The sequence below is a fragment of the Aythya ferina genome (assembly GCF_964211825.1).
Source record: "Aythya ferina genome assembly, chromosome: 1".
Taxonomy (NCBI): Eukaryota; Metazoa; Chordata; class Aves; order Anseriformes; family Anatidae; genus Aythya; species Aythya ferina.
In genome coordinates, this window is record NC_140296.1 from 11,083,633 (window position 1) to 11,102,315 (window position 18,683).

General features: G+C 38.2%; 1 long non-coding RNA gene across 2 annotated transcripts; it reads left to right on the forward strand.

Annotated features, from left to right (window-relative positions):
* The first annotated feature begins 12,701 nt into the window (after window positions 1–12,701).
* On the forward strand, window positions 12,702–17,540 carry LOC311429888. Of its 2 annotated transcripts, XR_014688447.1 has the most exons (3): window positions 12,702–12,840; window positions 15,693–15,957; window positions 17,038–17,540. It is a non-coding gene; the product is annotated as an uncharacterized lncRNA (long non-coding RNA). The 2 variants fall into 2 exon arrangements; XR_014688448.1 differs by lacking the exon at window positions 12,702–12,840 and having other exon boundaries at window positions 15,452–15,957.
* Window positions 17,541–18,683: the final 1,143 nt, after the last annotated feature.

Genomic DNA, 18,683 nt, shown 5'->3' on the forward strand with positions numbered 1-18,683 from the left:
TAAACCATGAACCTATCCCTTAAACCAGTGCAGAAGAAAAGAACTTGCAGATATTAATTAAACAGTAGAATCTTGGGTTCAGAATAAAATGCAACCAAGATCTTTCAGCAACCAGTACTTCAATTCATGAAATCATAAAGTGCTTGGGGGGGAAGGGGAGGTGGAGAAGGAGAGAGACGTTAACCCTTTTGAACAGTTCTGCCAGAAAATACTACATCCACTTCTGAAAACCAAGGCATTGAGAGGTAAGTACTTTATGAAAGTCAGACAGGAAAAAAGATTGAAACAGGAGAATTTTTATTCTTCTGTACAGGGGAAAGCATCCCCAGTGCTTTCAGATTAGCCAAGGCCACATTGTGAGTGTTGTGCATTTACAGAGATACAGAGCTTTTCATTTTTAATTCACTCACAGCTTGTGTTACTGGAGGCTAGTGACTGCAAGGGAGTTTGGAGCCCTGTTGTGCTCAGATGCTATCCACACACAGCTCTGTCTGACCTGCAAAACAAGCATCTAAAGGCTGACAGCAGGTGGAAGGTAAACAAGATTATAAACCCCCTTTCATAAATGGGAACCAAGGTTTGGGAAGGTACAAGGGTTTTACCTAAAGTTGTACAAAATTGTTGTAATACTAGGAATTGTACATGGATTTCCTAAGCTGTAGGATACTACCTGAAAGCTGGATCCTGGTTGTTCAGCCTGGAGAAGAGAAGGCTCCGGGGAGACCTTACAGCAGCCTACCAGTACCTAAAGGAGCCTACAGGAAAGCTGGAGAGGGACTCTTTGTCGGGGGTGTAGGGATAGGACAAGGAGAAATGGCTTTAAACTAAAAGAGGGGAAGTTTAGATTCAATGTTAAGAATAAATTCTTCACTCAGCGGGTGGTGATGCCCTGGCACAGGCTGCCCAGAGAAGCTGTGGATGCCCCATCCCTGGAGGTGCTCAAGGCCAGGCTGGATGGGGCTTTGGGCAACCTGGGCTGGTGGGAGGTGTCCCTGCCCATGGCAGGGGGTTTTGAACTGAATGGTCTTTAAGGTCCCTTCCAGCCCAAATCATTCTGTGATTCTATGATTCTATATTAAATAGTAGTTGTCCCAGCATGGACCCTTTGAGGGACAGTCCCTGAGGGACAGAGGATAGCCCAGCTCAGTGAGAAGCACCGGCTGCCTGAGGCAACTTGCAAGGCCAGTGCCTACTCACTGTGAATAGATCTTAAAGTTTTACAATAAAAGATTTTTTTGTTATGCATTCTGCTCAGTTCTCCCTGTGGGCAAGTGTTAAATCAATATCTTGATTAGCTGTAATACGTCACTTGCTCTTCTGTTCAAAAACAATTCCTTATCACTGACAGTGTGGGAGGAGGGCTGGCAGAGCCAACTCTTTTTGAAAGGATGGGTAACTTACACTATGAGTAAAAATAGTACTTGATTACCTTGACCTTTCATCACTATAACTTTGCTTAATAAACTAATAAGAATATGTGATTCATTTAACCAAAAAAGTGATAAAAAGTCATTCCTTCATGGTATTTTTAAATATCAGAAAACTGAGAATTCAAAAAGTTAGTGAATTGCCATTTTCTTTCCTGTATCCTATATTTTCAATATAATTTAATTTCAGTTTGTGAGATCTATAAAATTAGGTCAAATCTCAATTATTGCATTCTTTTGCTTGGCAGCTGGAAAGGTATCACCAGAATCATTTAACCTTTCTTTCTGGGTTCATTATTTGGGACAGATAAGCCACTAATACTTATAAATGGTGTAAAGAAGAAGGATTAATCAGGGCATGAAAAAAGTGTTCCACATACTAGCCGAGTAAGAGAGGAAAATCCAGTATGATAACTGAAGGACCCTCAGATATGCAGGGATAAATTTAGGACTGTCTTGGCCATTTGTCTAAAACCTAAAAATTCACATTCTGAAATAATTTTGTAACCCGTGCTTGATATTTGCTTTTCAGTACATTTACCAGTGTAAAGATTTGGCTGGATGTTTGGTAATTCTTTTGATTTCCCATTCAATATATTACTTTACAAATGCAAAAAGCTAAAGTAAGGAACCTACCATTGACTATTTGTCCCAAGCCTTCTTTCCTAAACGTATATCTACACAAAGTTGTTTAATAATGTGGAAATGTGATATGGAGACTTTGCTATGTTTCCTTCTTGCATCTTTTTTTCTTTCCAAACATTTTTTTTTGCCTTTGTAAGTGGCAAGTTTCATACAGTAATGACTTTGTGTTTTATGCAGAAAAGTAGGAGCAATAATTGTTATATGGATATCATATAGGTTAAACTTAAGATCAAGAATCCTTTTTCTTCATGTAAACACAACTGTTGTGGGCTTGGTTTTTTGTTTGTTTTACTTTACTTTCAAGTATTGTGTAAGTATGGCCCCATAAATAAAATCTTTGTTAAAGCAAGAGATTAACAATTGGAAATTTTATTTCAAATGACCAGACATAAACAGCAATAACACACAGTTTCAAGAGACGTGAAATGGTAAATTACCTTGTTCATACCACCCCACTCTTTTCATTTAGACTGCCTAGTTTGTGTGTGTTGATTCTAAAACTGTGTCATGAAGCAGAGGCACCACACTTGGCAGCATGTATCAGCAAAGCATAAAGAGTTATATAATCTCCAAGGGGAAGATGCATGCTTTTTTCTAACTATATTGCTTCAAACACACACAAGTCAGGTATGTGCTTTGCTCTGCAAGAGGCATTTTCCTTGATAGCAGACAGGAGTGTCACAGCCTTTATGCTGGAAAGAAATTGTTCAGCTAGCAACCTTCAGCAAGTTTTTTGTCAAATGTGAAGCCTCCTTACAAAACATAGAGATCTTTACCCTCCTAAGTGGTGAAATAACATTATTTTAATAGCAATAAATTAATTTTAATTGTAGAAAATGTTAAATAATCTTTTATTCAGACTACTATTATAATCTGTTCAGATTATAGCACAAAGATTCTGTCCACATAGGAGTTTGCTTGCAGTATAATATGGGCAACTATTTTAAATCAATCTCTTGCCAAGAGAGGAAGGGAGTGAATTTCTATTAGCTTCACCATGACGTGTATTAGTTTCACTCACCCAGTTTCAAAACCAAGGATAAGTGTGTGGTGCCATGGTCTGAGTTATATATATTTTCCAAAATAAAGGCTTCAAAAATTCTCTGGAATCGAACAAGTGCAAGGCTGTATAATCCTAAAAGAGAAACTCTTTCCTGCAGAGCCTTAAGAGTGATGTTCCCTGTGGCAGATAGTGCAGTTTTTCTTGAAGAGGACCAAACTATTTATTAAGGAAATAGACTCCTGCTATGCAATTTATATGAGATAATTTGAAAATACTGGAGATTTCTTACCTGGAAAACAATTAGGTAAAACAGAGTTGCCCTTTCACCCAAAGACTATGTCGAATCTCTCATAAACTTAGTATGTGTTTAAACAGGCACAAAGGGGCCACATCCACACAGCTACCTTTGAAGCCCTTCTTCTGATGGCAGATAAACACACTGCAGTTTTTTAAGGTACCTCCCAGGGCTGTCTGAACAACAAGAAAACATCCTTAGGTATTTTGGGGAAGGCAGACTCCAGACCCTCCAGTGATGAAAACTTCAGAGTCTGGGGGTGCCAATTGGCTACTTTGTGGGGTGAGCAAAACCCAAAGGCTATAAGAGGAGCATGATGACTGATGCTGTGGTTCCAGTCCTCTTCTAGCACACAACAGATGACAGAGGCCAAGGGATCGCCCTGGAGTAACAACAGAGCCTTCAAATAGGAGGGTCAGTAAGAGTCATGCTCTTACAGAAATCAATATTTCCTGTGCTGAAAGAGATGGGAGTTTCTCCCTCTGAAAGGAGGATTAAGGTGATCAATAGGAGCCAGGCCAATTTCCATTTATTTGAAATGAAGGTGATTGATAGTTTACTTTGGAATTAGGAGGAAAATCCATAGGTTTGTAACAGTATAATTACAGAAGAAAATATAGCCAGGCCTCTAGGGATTTGCTCATACATTCGTGTTCCTCACTAGCTAAATCCTGAATCATCTCTGGTTTTCTTGGTTCCTTTATATAGTCAGCTTGTTTATTTTTCCAGATTTGCAGAAAAAACAGTAAAGATCCCTTGATGGTGTTATAGACACCATAATAAATTAATTAAATACATTAATTAAATAAATAAATAATAAACAAATAATAAAAATAGAATAAATGAATGCAACAAGCAGATACAATAACCTCAAAAAATAGACTGAGCTTCCAGATCCTGGTAATCATTCTTTTCTCTCTCTCAAAAAAAAAAAAAAAAAAAAAAAAAAAACAGCAAACAATATAGGTTTTTCATATGTCCCATTTCAAATAAGGAGTTGAAGTGGTTGGTAAGTTTTTAGACCTCTTACAGAAAATTCATGTGTACAAAACCCAGAATGAACATGTAGAATATTAACTATATAAAAAGCACAAAAGGGAATCTTTGAAGTTGGAAAGTAGGAGACATTCGTGTTTTAGGGACATTCATATTTTCAAACTGCTTGAGGCTTTCTGACCAACACATTTCAGAAAATTGTTTACCAAAATATTTATGTATTTTCTGAAAATTTTTTTTTTCCTTTTAAAACATGTCACTGGGCAATACTGAAATATCTTTTTAGATTTTTTTTTCTCTTCGAGATTGATGTTTTTATTTTATTTATTTTCTAAATTTTCCTCTCTGCCTTATCTCTCCACACCCTCTTCATTTCTTGCCAATAAATCATGGAATTTCAGGAAAACTGTGCCTAAAAAGCCTGCTGAATTTTACTCTTCTTCCAAAGGAGAAAAAAAGTAAGCTAAACCACATCTGACAAATGAATGCATATGACAATTAATCTGTTTTCAATGGCCTCTACATTCATATGTTACCCACAGGGTAAGCAGCATGTGCTCTCAGTTGCACACTATGAAAGCAGCAGCCTGGCAAGATATACCTTGCGTGATTTCAGACATATTCAGCTGCAAAGGAAGATGACATACAAAATCATGGTTATGCCTTGGGCCTTGAGGGGGCAGAGCAGACTCAAGGCCAAGTGCTGTGGAGTGCATGCAGGGCCCATCTGCTCTAAACAAGGTTTATTCTCAACAGCAAAGAAGCAAACTAGTGTGTCTGCTTGTCCTCAGACACGAAGATCAGTCCTTGTCTACCACCGTTTAGCAGAGCAGATATTGCCTCCATGTTCCCATGTTCCTTTCACAGCTGGCAGAGATTCCTCATATCTCAAAAGATTTGTGCTTTGGATGATTATGCTTATTTCTCACAAGGTGTCATCCACATTGTTCATTTGCTGGTCCAGTCTTGTGTCATCTCTGTTTTCCTCTTCATCACTGCCCAGAGATTTTCAGCATAACACCCCTCCTACAATGTTCAAGACCTCAGATCTAACATGTTTTTGATATGCAAGAAACAACTACTTCCTTTTGTCCACACGCTATACCATTTTATATTTACATACCAATTATGTGAATTTTCTTACCAAGTCTATTCTATAAATTAAATCCCATTTTGATTACCTACATTAGTTAATTTCAGGTTCACAAATATAATCCTCATGTTTCTTATGTTATATACAGAAACTCACAAAATTTGGCAGCCTATCATTGATCCTGTTTGTTGCTCCTACAGCCCTATAGTAACTAATCATCTCCTCTAGTTTCTAGGCTTTTGTCCAAGTCAGCAAGTCAGCACTGTTTATACTCATTTGTAGTCCATTGTCCTACACTAGTCTTGGTCCTGGAATAATTTTTTCCTCAACAGTTTTGCAAAGCAATCTTCAGAGTTTCTCCTTCCCCTTTAGTATTTTGGACTGTGTCATCAGTTAATGAATGACTCGCGACATATTCTTGGATGAAGCAGAGAAAGCCCTCCTGACAGCACCAGCTGCTCAGCTATACATTCTGGATTATACTACTGGATGCATCTTTGTGTGGATGTGCTTTGTCCCTTCACTGAAGGGACAGATGGGAGACCCCAGTCAATTCCTTCTCCTTCCAGCATCTCACAGCCACTTTGGATCTGTGCAGGATCATTAGCAGGGTTCACATGACTGAGCAGAACCATGTCTTGGCCTGCAGTCTGGAAGTTCAGGCCCCAGCTGCTTGCTGTAATATTTCACCTCGCAGGTACTCTCTGGCATATCTCAAGGAGTTTCCAGGCCTCTGAGCACAGGCTGTGCCTACCGTCCTTGCATGGGATTTTCCATACATCACAGCTGTTGCTTTTGCCTGGAAATGGAGACAGCTGTGAATCTCTCACCCTTTGTGGTGTGCAGCTTCTACTCTAGTGGAGATGGATACACACTTCAGAGCTGTGCTCCTGCACACTCTCAGTGGGTACCTGGAGCAAATGGCCTTTCCCTCAGCAGTTAATTCTTCCTCTGCTGCTTGCCATGCTGCAGACCTTGCAGCTGTACACTTCTTTGTCCTTGAAGATCCAGAATTTATGTTGTGTGACGTGGTCACAGCTGCACACAAGGGGGATGTTGAATTCACTTTTTTTAATGCAGTCTATTCAAAATATTGTGGATTTCTCCTGAATTCCTATCTTTAAATGACAGACTCTCTTCTTTGTTTCCTGGCTGCTGGCACTCAGTTTTTCTTAGAATCATAGAATCATTAAGGTTGGAAAAGACTTCCAAAAGCATCTGGTCCAACCATCACCTTATAACCAGTGTCACCCACTAAACCACGTCTCTAAGCACCAGGCCCAACCTTTCCTTAAATACCCTCAGGAACAGTGACTCCACCACCTCCCTGGGCAACTTGTCCCAATGCCTGACTGGTCTTCTGAGAAGAAATGTCTCCTCATTTCCAACCTGAACCTCCCCTGGCACAACTTGAGGCCATTCCCTCTTGTCCTAGAAGACAATTTTGATCCCAGATTCCCCAGCTGTAAACTCACCCACTTGGGTCTGCGCCCCTTTGGCAGCACAGGTTACCCAGCTGAACAACAAAACTATTATAAAAAGGGAACGGCTATTGATCAAGAGGTAGAGGTAAGGATCTGGCAGATTATGTAGTATACAAAACTTTCAGAACTTGGAGAATGATTTGAGAAAACTTCCTTTAAACACGGCTTTTGCATGCTTTTTATTGCATTTTCATTTTCTATGTGTTTCTTAATCTAAAGGTTAGGCCTCACTTTTTACCAGCTACATTAATATTTTTATCAGCATTTATTACTATATTTCTAAATCATACCATGAGAACCCTTAATTTTCATTTTATTACTAACCAAAACTGAGTCTAGTAAAGAATTTTAAAAATGTTAACAAAAATATACATTATTAATTGGTTATTAGCCTGCAGATAAGGTCCCTGAAAATCCCCTAAACTGTAAGATTACTACTGTAAATTGGCATATCTGCCATGCAACTCCCTCACACAAAGTAATTTTCCTAATCCTGATTTTCCCTAATTTGTATTTCCAAAAAGCCAAAGCTCCTCAGTAAAAAGAAATAAATAAATAAATAAATAAAACATTCTCTGTAGGTGATCAGTTGAAGGTCTCAATGAGTTGCTACCATTTCTTCCTCTAAAAATAGTAGAATTGGCTTCCTGCTTTTATCTGATACAACTCCAATATCATTTAACGCAGCCTTCAGTCTTTACTTTTTTTGAAAGAGATCTTATATCTATCTTTTTACACAGAATTTGAAGATGTTTCAGACCAGGAACTGGGCATGATAACATTAAGAGTTTCAGTGTCACAACTGGACACTGGTTCACTGTTAAATAGGATTACCAGGCAAGATCTGAAAGGCACGTAGCTTGTAGGTTATAAAGCCCAAGTAATCAAGTGAAGGCACTTGTTATATCTTCTCAATGTTATGAATTTCTCTTCTCTCCTAATGAGATTGAACAAGAGCCAGATAACCCATTGTCCCTGCCAGACAATAATATTGAATAGCTTCAGAGAACCTGCAATAAGGACAAAGCTGTGCTTTTTTGATTTCAGGTATCTTCTATTTTTCCTGTATGTGATTTTAAAGGACAATAAAGTGTTTTTTAAGTTTTGTTATTTAGCCAATAGTTCCTCTAAATTATAACAGGATCTTAGGTCTACTAAATAGGAAATGAGACACAAGTTAATATTTTTTGTATTTCTAGAATCTTGAATCTAGAATCTAAAGCTCTTGTGTCTCATCCCAGTACCAAAGGGGACAAAACAAAACAAGCTCCACTTTACATTCATGCTTACAGCCTTGCATAACCTTTCTAAGCTACAGGCATGCTGATGTGGTGATAATGATGTACTTCACCCCAAAGAAATTTCCAAATGAAATCCCTTTTGAAATGCTTTTTATAACTTATTTTATATAGTCCATATTTTGAATTCCAATCATTTTCCAGAATGTATTTGTTGAACAATACATTTAATGATGCTTTAGTACTAAATTCTAGCAGAAAAGCCAAATAATTAATTTATATTTTGTCAGCCAAACCCTTATCACCATATTGTGTTAAGACCATTACTTTATTACTACCTTACATTTGCCTTCTGTTTTGTACTTAGCCAAAAGCAATTCCAACTAACAATTCCAGTTTATTTTTTTTGTTGCAGTTAAGTCTCTGCCACAGGAAACTGCTGTACTTCTGTGGGTAACATGCCAAATTCAGTGGATTGTGCCCAGAATTCAGTTATATCAAGAAGCCAGAGTCTTAATGAAAGGGATTTTTCAAGGTCTGCTTCTTTTCTGTCTGCATTTCTGTTAGTCTAAAAAATATCTTTGTACAGTTAAAGTAACAAACACATACTGAGAGCACCAGACTGCCTTCAATACAAGGCTAAATGATATGTTTTCTGTTATTGGGAAATTTTAATCTCTATGCAATTAATCAGAACTACAGGCTGAATTTAAAAGTAATTTTTTTATTGCTGTTAGTAAATTTCTTATTTTTAGGTAATAGTCTTTGTTCCCAACAGGAGTTGGTAGAAGCCCACCTGCAATCTAGCCAGCAGGCAAGTCCTGGCTACACAAAGTTCTTGCCCAAGAAGAGTTAATTTAAGTACCGACAACAGAATGACAAATTAACAGTGGCCACTCACAACTACACTAGGTGTAGTTGATTTTTCCAGGATCTTTCCATTAGCAAGGGGAAAAACAGAAGGCCATAACCTATTATACACAACAGAACAAATTCTATTAATTTGTGTAGCAGACACATCAGATGCTTACCTGCCAATTCCTTGTAGCATTTTGGTAGTATGCACAGATATCCATGAAAACTAAGATTTTGAAGGCCTTTAATATATACAGCAATCTCCCATTTATTTCCGTCAGTAAAGTGTTTTCCTTCAATATCCCTCAAGCAAATAATTCCTTTCAGTAATTTTTCCAAATTCATTAATGGAGTAACATCTTCTGGTTCCCCTTCAGCAATGAGTATTCCCCACTTTTCACTGGGGTGCAATCCTTATATTGCACCCCCGACAACACTTTAAGGTACCATGCTGTTAGTGACACTTTCAGTGTTACTTCCAGTGGTGACACTACCAGCAATTCCAGTAGTAGCAATAATTCCAGGAATTCCTTCAAAAGATGAAACTTGTCATGGAATCACAGAAAGGTGAAGGATCTTTGGAGGTCACCTGGACTCACTCCCAGCTCGGAGAAGGACTAGCCTCAAAGTTAAAGTTGTCAAAGCCTTGTCAAGCTGAGTTATAAACATTCACAGAGATGGAGGTCTCTACACTTCCCTATGCCAGAGCTGCACAACCCTCAGGTGAGGATTTCTGTTTCCTTATGCTGAATCATTTTCCTTTGTTGTCTTTTCATTGCACACCACAGAGGAAATGCTGGCAGCATCTTCTCAGCAGCTCTACTTAAGTGAGTGGACAACTGCAATCAAATCACTCCTTAGCTTCCTTTACTTCAGGCTAATCATAGCCAGTTCTCATAGCCTTTCCTCATAAGTCATACTCATTTCCATGCCAGCAGGCCTACACTGGACTCTCTCCTGTTTGTTAATATTTGTTCTGTGCTAGGGACCCCAAAACTAGACAGGATACTCCTAAGTCAGCTGCCTTCTTCCCTAGCATGACTGTAAAACCTCACAAGTTCAGTGTCTGGAATTGAACCTGTTTGGGTTTTGCATTTGTAGAGCACCCAACACCATAAGGCTCTGCACCTGTGTGGGCTTTGTCAAAAGCAGGGAGGGGTATCAGGATTAAAAGATTATAGGCTTCAAGCCTGGAAATGTTTAACATCATGCACAAAAAGTCCGTCCTTCCTTCCTTCCTTCCTTCCTTCCCTCCTTCCCTCCTTCCCTCCTTCCCTCCTTCCTCCTTCCTCCCTGATCCATATTAAAAGCAACCCACTATGAAAACCTGAAAATACAACAATTGCTAATGAAATAGGATGTTAGTCTAAGCTGTCTGACTGTGATGACTGACAGAATGAACTTTGGAAAGGTTCATTTTCTTCTACAGCATGAGATGAAAATTAATTGTCATCATGTACCTGCAAATCCAGCCACTATAATTATTATTTCATAAGGAAGCACTTATTTTGAGATGTTAAGTCCCTCTAAAAGATGCTTGAGCTCACTGAAGGGCCATTAAAATTTGTCAACATCACATCACAGAGATCTTGATGATTTTTTCTTCCTGTTATTTCAGCTAATATAGCCTCACTGACCTCAGCTTTCATTTAAATGTCACATTGAGATTAGATCCAAAGCATGGCTAAATTCTGACCACCCACTTTAATGTCAAAATATATGGCATGGCTGATATGACTCACATTCATAAGCATATTTTATCATTTTTAGTAGCCAGAAAAGTAGCTAATTTTGTTTAGGAAGACAAAAAGGAGCCTGTAATGGGAACCTACTGAGGAGAGAAATCGCACGTGTCAGGAGTCCAGCTCAGAAAAGAGAAAAGCTTCAGAGAGCAGCAGCATCTTTTACAGAGTATTTCTTCTCCTATGCTCAGGGATAAGACAGTGTAATTTGACACAGACCAAGATAGAGTTCATCATTTTACAACAACAATTTCTTTAAATGAATAAAAGCTTGCATATCTAAGAGAGAAGGATAGATACTGCCTGTGTAGAAAAGGGTAATTTAGCTGCTCTGCCAGCACATGCAAAGTATCCTTTGTCCTGGCAGGTAGAGCTTATGAGCAAAATACTTTTCTAATCAGACATATGCTGACACATATGATTTCCTCTGCTCACTTCAAAATCCAACTCTTTGCTTCTAGTCCAGGTTCCAGCTAACAGTCAACAGCCTGAACTATGTGGCCAAATCTCATGTGAAAACAGTCACAGGTCAGATCCCTGCAAAATGGAGACTAAAATCATAAGATTTATAAGATAACAATTGGAAGTCCTGCTTGGTTTTCCTAGGAGCCTTCTGCCTTCTAATCTTCAGGATTTACACACTAAAGTTTATCACAGAAACAAAAAATGTCTCTTCTGCCAGTTGGGATGGGGCAGGGGAAACATTCAATAGCCCTCAGATATTGTACAAACAACAACAACATAAAGCTTTATAACTCCCATGGACCTTCAAAGTACTTTGTGTAACAGTATTAAGGAAGACCTGTGCTTCAGCTGTCAAATCACAGGATCTCTGGGTCTAATTCAACTCTGGGAGTTGGAGACCTGAAAAGACATTTGGGGTCATCCCATTATTCTTTCTCTGGAGGATATTTGACTTTGGGGATGTAGCATAGGTCCTTCAAACCCCAAATTTCACTTCATGTATTTTTCTCTTACCATGCTTGACTGTGTAGATAAGTGAAGCTATCACCTTGCACATGATGTGTTTTCAAAGCAGACAACAAAGTTGTGCAACTTCCTCCTACAATGCAGCTGAGATGTTCAGACATCCTGCAACTCAGCTTTTGCCAGCCCTAAATACAGCCATCACTGTACTCACAAAAAGAAGAAGGTCAAACTGGCAGAATCTGTTGGCTTCTTACTCTCTGTTCCCATTGCAGGCAGCTCTCTCTCTTATATTCATTGTCAAGGTAAATGTTTGCTATGGGATTTTCCCTCTTTGCAAGATCTTGCTGACCATGTTCACTTCTAGCTCAGGAGTTTTCCTGCTGTGTGTCATAATGCACCACACAACAGATGCCTTTGGGACCCAATACGGATGGAGACCCAATACGGATGGAGAAATCTGCTCAGCCTGAATTTGGACTCTGTCTCATTCCTTACTGCTGGCAAAAGAAAAGGATAGATCAGAAGCATGCGGATCCAGAACAGGTGAGAGCTGCCAACTGTTTAACATAAATCAGTAAAGGCACCATGTCATATGGGTTTGCATTACAAAAGGTCACACCAAAAGCATCACTTTTCAGGCATTCAGACAAATCAAACAGGACACCAAATTGATTGAAGCTTAGTGTTCATAGCAATAAAATGTATTCCTTTGTACAATTTGTCATATATTTTTCGTAGCTGCCCAGAACCTAAGTTCTGACTATTCTGATTAAACTTCCTCAGAATGTACTGAAGCAAATGGTTACTGCTATTTTTAATAATAGAAACATGTTTTTTTGGCTCCTTCTAAAAAGCCACTTGTATACTCAGATCATAGCAAGAGCTCAGCTGGTACCAAAGTTGAATGATCACAATCACCCAAACCCCTAAGTTAACCCAAAATCCAGCCTCATGCAAGTGTGCCCTGCTCCTCACCCCGGCATACCATATTTTCCTTCTTCCTCTTACCCCCCACACAAACACTTATATAAACCTCATTTAGGTGACAGCTCCCCTCACACTATTTCGAGTTGATGGGACTCCACTGTGGCTTTGAAGAGTAACCCTTTGGAGTACAAGGCTCCAGAGAATTGTGAGTTTGATACCTTGGTCTGATGAGATGTGTATTTCCTACACACAGCACCAGCCCGGTAATAGAAAACTCCAATTTACCTTCTGATTGCTATTTCATCATTTACCTCTTACATTAAAAAAGAGAGAGAGGTAGTCAGAGAAAGAGAAGAAGAACCTCCCTGGAAAAAAATGAAGAGACAGGGTGAATGCTGGAAGATAGATTTGCCTGTCTTACCATCTGAGCTTTGGGTATTTTTGGCTATCTTTGTTTATTTGAGTCTTGAAGTTTGTCCTTGTTTACTGCCTTGAAGCAGAGCTGGAACATATCAACTGTTGTTGCTGTTCCTGTGGTAAATCCTTCTCTAGCTTTCGACTCTTGTTTGATACCCTTCATTTGGCCCGTAGCTCTCATTTTATGCCTTTTCTTACCACTAAGTCTCAGACCATTAACTCCCTACACCTCACAGACATCCAGCTTTCAGACTGCCAGGACAGTCTCATGTCATGGAGCTCACATTGCATGAGAATTGTCCAATGTTCCCCCAAGAGTGGTTTCTTCTTATTCTGTTTAACAACATCCTGCATTTATGTTTCACAGTAATATGGATCAGATGCTGTCTGAAATAGAATAGTAGCTTGTTTCCCTTACAGTACATTTCAACCAGCATAATTAACAGATTCAAAATTGAGACATCTGGTCATATTATTGGAAGCTGTAGAGGGAAAGATGGGATTGTTGCACTGGGATATTGTGGGTGTTTTAGTCATTGGAAGTGTGTATTCCTTGCAGCTGGGATGAGATGAATCAGGAATTTTACAGCTTCTTCTGTTGAAGCTAGGATGGATGAAATAGATTATTCTCTCAGTGCATTACTTAATCCACAAGAATAAATTATTCCCTTATATAATTACCACTGGATGAAGCTTATCAATTAATGTCCTTAACGCACTTTGAGATTATAATTTGAAAGGCATCACAAGTAGTATTCACATCAATTATTGAAGTGGACATATAACCAGGAGAGAGAGAGAGATTAGCAGGAGGGAAATATTAATGATCAGATTAAATAAAACTTTATGGGCTGTACAACTACTTGCCACAAATATTAATTAAATACATCCTATAGGAATTGATGTGTGGAACCTATGGACATTGACAAATTCAGTGCTCATTTGAAGAGGGCACAGGCTGCCTGCAAATTTCAGAATAAGAAATGGAGTCAAAGCATAACTCAGGTTGTAAGCTCAAAAAGTTCATTATTAGTGTTAGTTTTCTTCATTAAAGTTGGATTCCTCCTCATACGGTCCTTTGGCCACATGTTCTTTTTTTTACCTCTGACCAAAAAGCTTCAAAGTAATTTTTTTATTTTTATATATAAATATTTTAATTTTTATTTATATAAATAAACATATTTATTTATTTATTTATTTATTTATATAAATTATATATATATAAATATTTTTATATAAATTTTTATTGCTTCAAAATAAATATTTGAGCACTAAATCATTACAGACTTTTCTTAAATGAATTGTCATTTTCCACCAGTAAGGCAATTAATTTCAAATTAACTCAGCCAGTGACAAATTTAGGCTGTGGAGATGGAAAAAAAAAATAAAATAAATTGTCTGTGCTCGAAGAGAATGGGAGCAGCATGGCAATGTGCTGCTTGCATTTGGTGGCTTGTACAGAACTGGGCACATTGCCTAGGTGGAGGCTTTGCTGCAAGGGGAGCTCAGCATGGTTTTTAAGCTCTGCTTGAAATTCCACAGAAATTTTCCATCATAAAAACAGTTTCTATCACATCTCTAAACCACTGTCACTGAATTACTAAATTACTAGTAAAGTGATTTTTACTTTTTGATGTTTATTTCTGTAAGAATTTGGTTGCTGTTTTTTGGCAATGGGAGAAATATCCTCATGAAATTTGGAAGAAAAACCTCACAGAGAGGTAATGTGCAGTTAGTTGGACTTGAAGGTGGAGCAACTGTGAAATGGGCAGCAAAAAGAGGAGAAATGCAATTTTGGAAGAGACTTCCAATATCCTACCCTGTTGCTCTCTTTCAGAATATATGTAACTATCCCAGCATTTCTCTTAAAGGAAGATATTAGCTCTTCAGTTAAATATATACTGAACAATATGCAATAACACTATTTAAATTGAATTTTTGAAATCCTGTCACAATCCTTCCCATATTTTATTCCTCACTTCAAGATTCCTGCTGTGATGACAAATCACAAAATGTTCCATTTTTTTTCCTCTTGGCAAAATTATTTGATGAATCACAGAAAATCAAGACAGATCAGGTTGTTCTATACACAAAGAAGGCAGCAGTCAGAGAGCAACTGAACCATAACTACTTCTAGAGTCTCTTAGCAATGCACTTACTGACACTTTATGTAGCAGATAAGACTGCAAAATTTTTATATATTCCCTCTTTTATTATGTAAAAGGAGGACACAGCACTGCAGCCAAGGTGGAATACATAAGAGAGGAGAAATAAGGTTATTTTTTAAAGTTTAGCTGAACACTTGACATTGTTACCAACCACTTGATCCAACCTCCATACATTTACACTTCTTCCATTATTGAGACAAGGGCTATTTTAGTATGACACCAATCTGCCAATCTGGGACTAGGGAAAAATAATGAAAAATAATATTTTTCAGTCTAAGTAGTTGTTGGGAGGAACGGGTTAAAAGCAAAAGATTGGCAAGGAGGACAGGATGAGAATGGAAGATTGGTGAGGACTGTAAATACACTCAAGTGACCTTGCAGCTGGAAATTCATAAATGTGGGGGAGCAGTAATATAGAAAAAAAAAAAAAACACATATAATTTACCTACTACCTTTTGTGCTCTGTATATAGATACCACAGGTGTTTGGCAGACTCAGAGGCACCCTATCAGATGTGCTTGAGCTCCCAATCTTGGTACAGAGAATATCAAAGAAGCACAATGGGAATCACAGCATGGTGGTAAAAAGTGCACCTGCACAAACCCATTATAAATGGGTGTAAAGAGCAGGCTGGTGATCTCCTAGCATGGACTGAGCTCAGCAGTGCCTGCATCCCCTTGTGTGCCTGCATCCCTGCTCTGCCTGAGCATCGCTTTGGGGATTCCCCAGTTGGCAAGGTAATGAAAACAAATTTCCTCTGTGTGTTTCAGCCATGGGTCTGTGGTCGTTCTTGCTGCCTAATCTAAACAGCCTAAGCATTTGCAAATGCTGCTATCTTCCTCAAAGTCCATATGTCAGAGTCTACTGACTATGCACAAATGAACTTTCTTATGAAGCACTGAAGACTTTTATCTAGCTATTTTAATTTTGTCTTAAATCTACAATGAAAGCTTGATTCAGGAAGACTCTAGCATTGGAGACCAATCCAGGTGAGATTAAAGGTACACAGAACACAACATTTTTGAGCAATACAGTCTCTAATGCAGTCACAGCAGTTAAGGCTATTGTAGGTTTAACTGAATTGCTTAATGAAGGACGGGTATTGCTTAACTGAATCTTAACTGAAGATGTGAAGTTTATTCACCAGAAGGGAAGGTATTCTGTCTGATGCAGCCTGTATGTGTGTTATAGGAGTTATGTGCTTAAAATTAAACCCTAAACTTAACACAGCAGCTTATCAGTTATTTTAAATTTGAGCAACCTTAACACTTGATAATGCTTAAAGCAGTTACATTGGAACTTTATGCAAATCTACTGTCATTTACAAGCTGAGTACAACCTGTATTTAATGATAAAGAAGGAAGCCTGATGGCAATTAAACTTGAGGAGGTATGTAGAATTCTGCATATCTCCTGTTATTCATAATAGCTATACATTAGCCTAAGTAAAGATTAGAAAAAATTTATACAAATAAATCAGTATTTATGTAATGCATTGTGCAAAACAGAAATTGGCTCTTGGAAAATACGTATTGATACACTGTCCATTAAATAGTTTTATTTTTAGGAATCAAGGGGAATAAGAGTTGTGAAGCTTCTTAAGAGTGTACAGAAATTGCTTACAAGTTGTTAAAATGTTATGCATAAAAATAATTAATTTCAATAGTCCTAGTTGGCTATATATTTCTTAAATCTTTCTTTATCTTGTTTCTGCTGTAGATGTGCTACCTCATATAATTTCAAAAAAATTATCTTTACTGATTCATCCAGTACAATTTGTAGCATTGTACATTTGCATTGTACATGTACATTGTACAGGTTGGCATCATAACCCATCTTGCAACCTGTGATCAACAGGATGATGCTATATCATTGCCGCTCACTGACCAGTATGTGCTGTGAACTTTCTGCCCCAACCCATGGACCACGAGAAGAGTACAAACATCATAACCTTTCAGCTCAGCACATCACTAATAATCAGCAGTAGCCAAGACTAAACCTACCACTCAGGCACAGGGTATCGAGAATGATTGTAGGTAGATTTTTCATGCCCTGCTTTGGGCAGTCTGAGCAGAAAAGCCTACAGCCTCCCCAAGTTTCCAATGAAGTGTGCTGTCTTTATTGCTTTTCTTAATCCCTACTGCATTACTTATGATATATAGGGTAGAAAGATTTGGTATTTCATTTTCTAACATTACACACAAATCAATTGTCAGTAAGTTAACCTTCCTTTGTTAGGAAGTCTATAACAAGAGATGGGATTTTCCAGTTGTGAGGAATGTTTTAACAATTCGTGTCCATAAAGAACAATTCTGTTTGAATCCTGTCTGCCTCTGGGCCCTGCACTGGCAATTCAATTCTTGAACCACAGCTGCAGTGTGTCCCAGTCTCCCCCTCATTCTAGTCAATTTATCACTCCTTAAATTTATGAACCTGTTTGCTTTTGTTATTCCGGACTTCTATTTCTAACACTGCTATAGATGTGTCTGTGAATGGCTGGGGAAGAGTGTTTTAATTACCCGTGAAGCTGTTTGTGTTTGATGTCTGGGAGTTTCAGAACAACTGATAACAACTAGTGACTGTTATGGGATACTATGCGGATCTTTGGTATCTAGTTAGGGGGGCGCCGAGAGATAAAGAGGAAGGAGAAAGAAGCTGAAGGACGGCTGGGAGACAAGACTTGAAGAGAATGTTCTATAAACTTGGTATGGTGCCAAGTAAGTACAAAGGGGGAGAGGAAGACTACGAGCCTTCAGCATGAAAGACCCCTAGAGACCCCCAGAAGAGACCCCCAGAGGAGACTGCGCATGCTCCAGTAGGAGGGACTGGACCCCGGACGTTAATTATAATAATCTATTTTTTTTGAAGTAGTAATGAATATGTATTAGTCTAGGAGCATAAAAATCAGCTGCTTGATGTAACTGGTGTGCGTCCTGGTGGAGCGGAGACTCCCAGTGCACCCAGCGCTGTTTGCTTACCTCTATTCCTTTATATTCTTTCAATAAATCCTATTTTTTTATTTAATCCTAATTTGAATCCTGAGCCATTTATAACACAGTGATCTTCCATCTGAGAATTTAAATTTCTTTTACTTTAGGCCACCTTTTCCATAAAGACTTTCCATAAGATTTGCTCCTTAGCTTAGCACACTTAAAAATTCCATAAATTTAGGTAGTTCCATACTTTTTGTATGTATTCCAAATCTGACTTCTTTTTTTTCTATTTCTGTGGGGTTTTTTTTGTTCATGTGTTTGTTTTTGTGGTGTGTTTTTTTTCTTTTTTTGATTGTTTGTTTTGTTTTGTTTTGTTTTTAGTTCAAACCCAAGTAGCTGGAAAATGTTACTTCATAAAACTGCTTGAAATAATAGAAAAAATGTTCTGAAGCACCTTGTGATTTAGATGTTCAACAACATGTGTCCTCCGGCTGGAAGTTATGTCTTCAAAGTCATGTCCAAAGTAGTGGC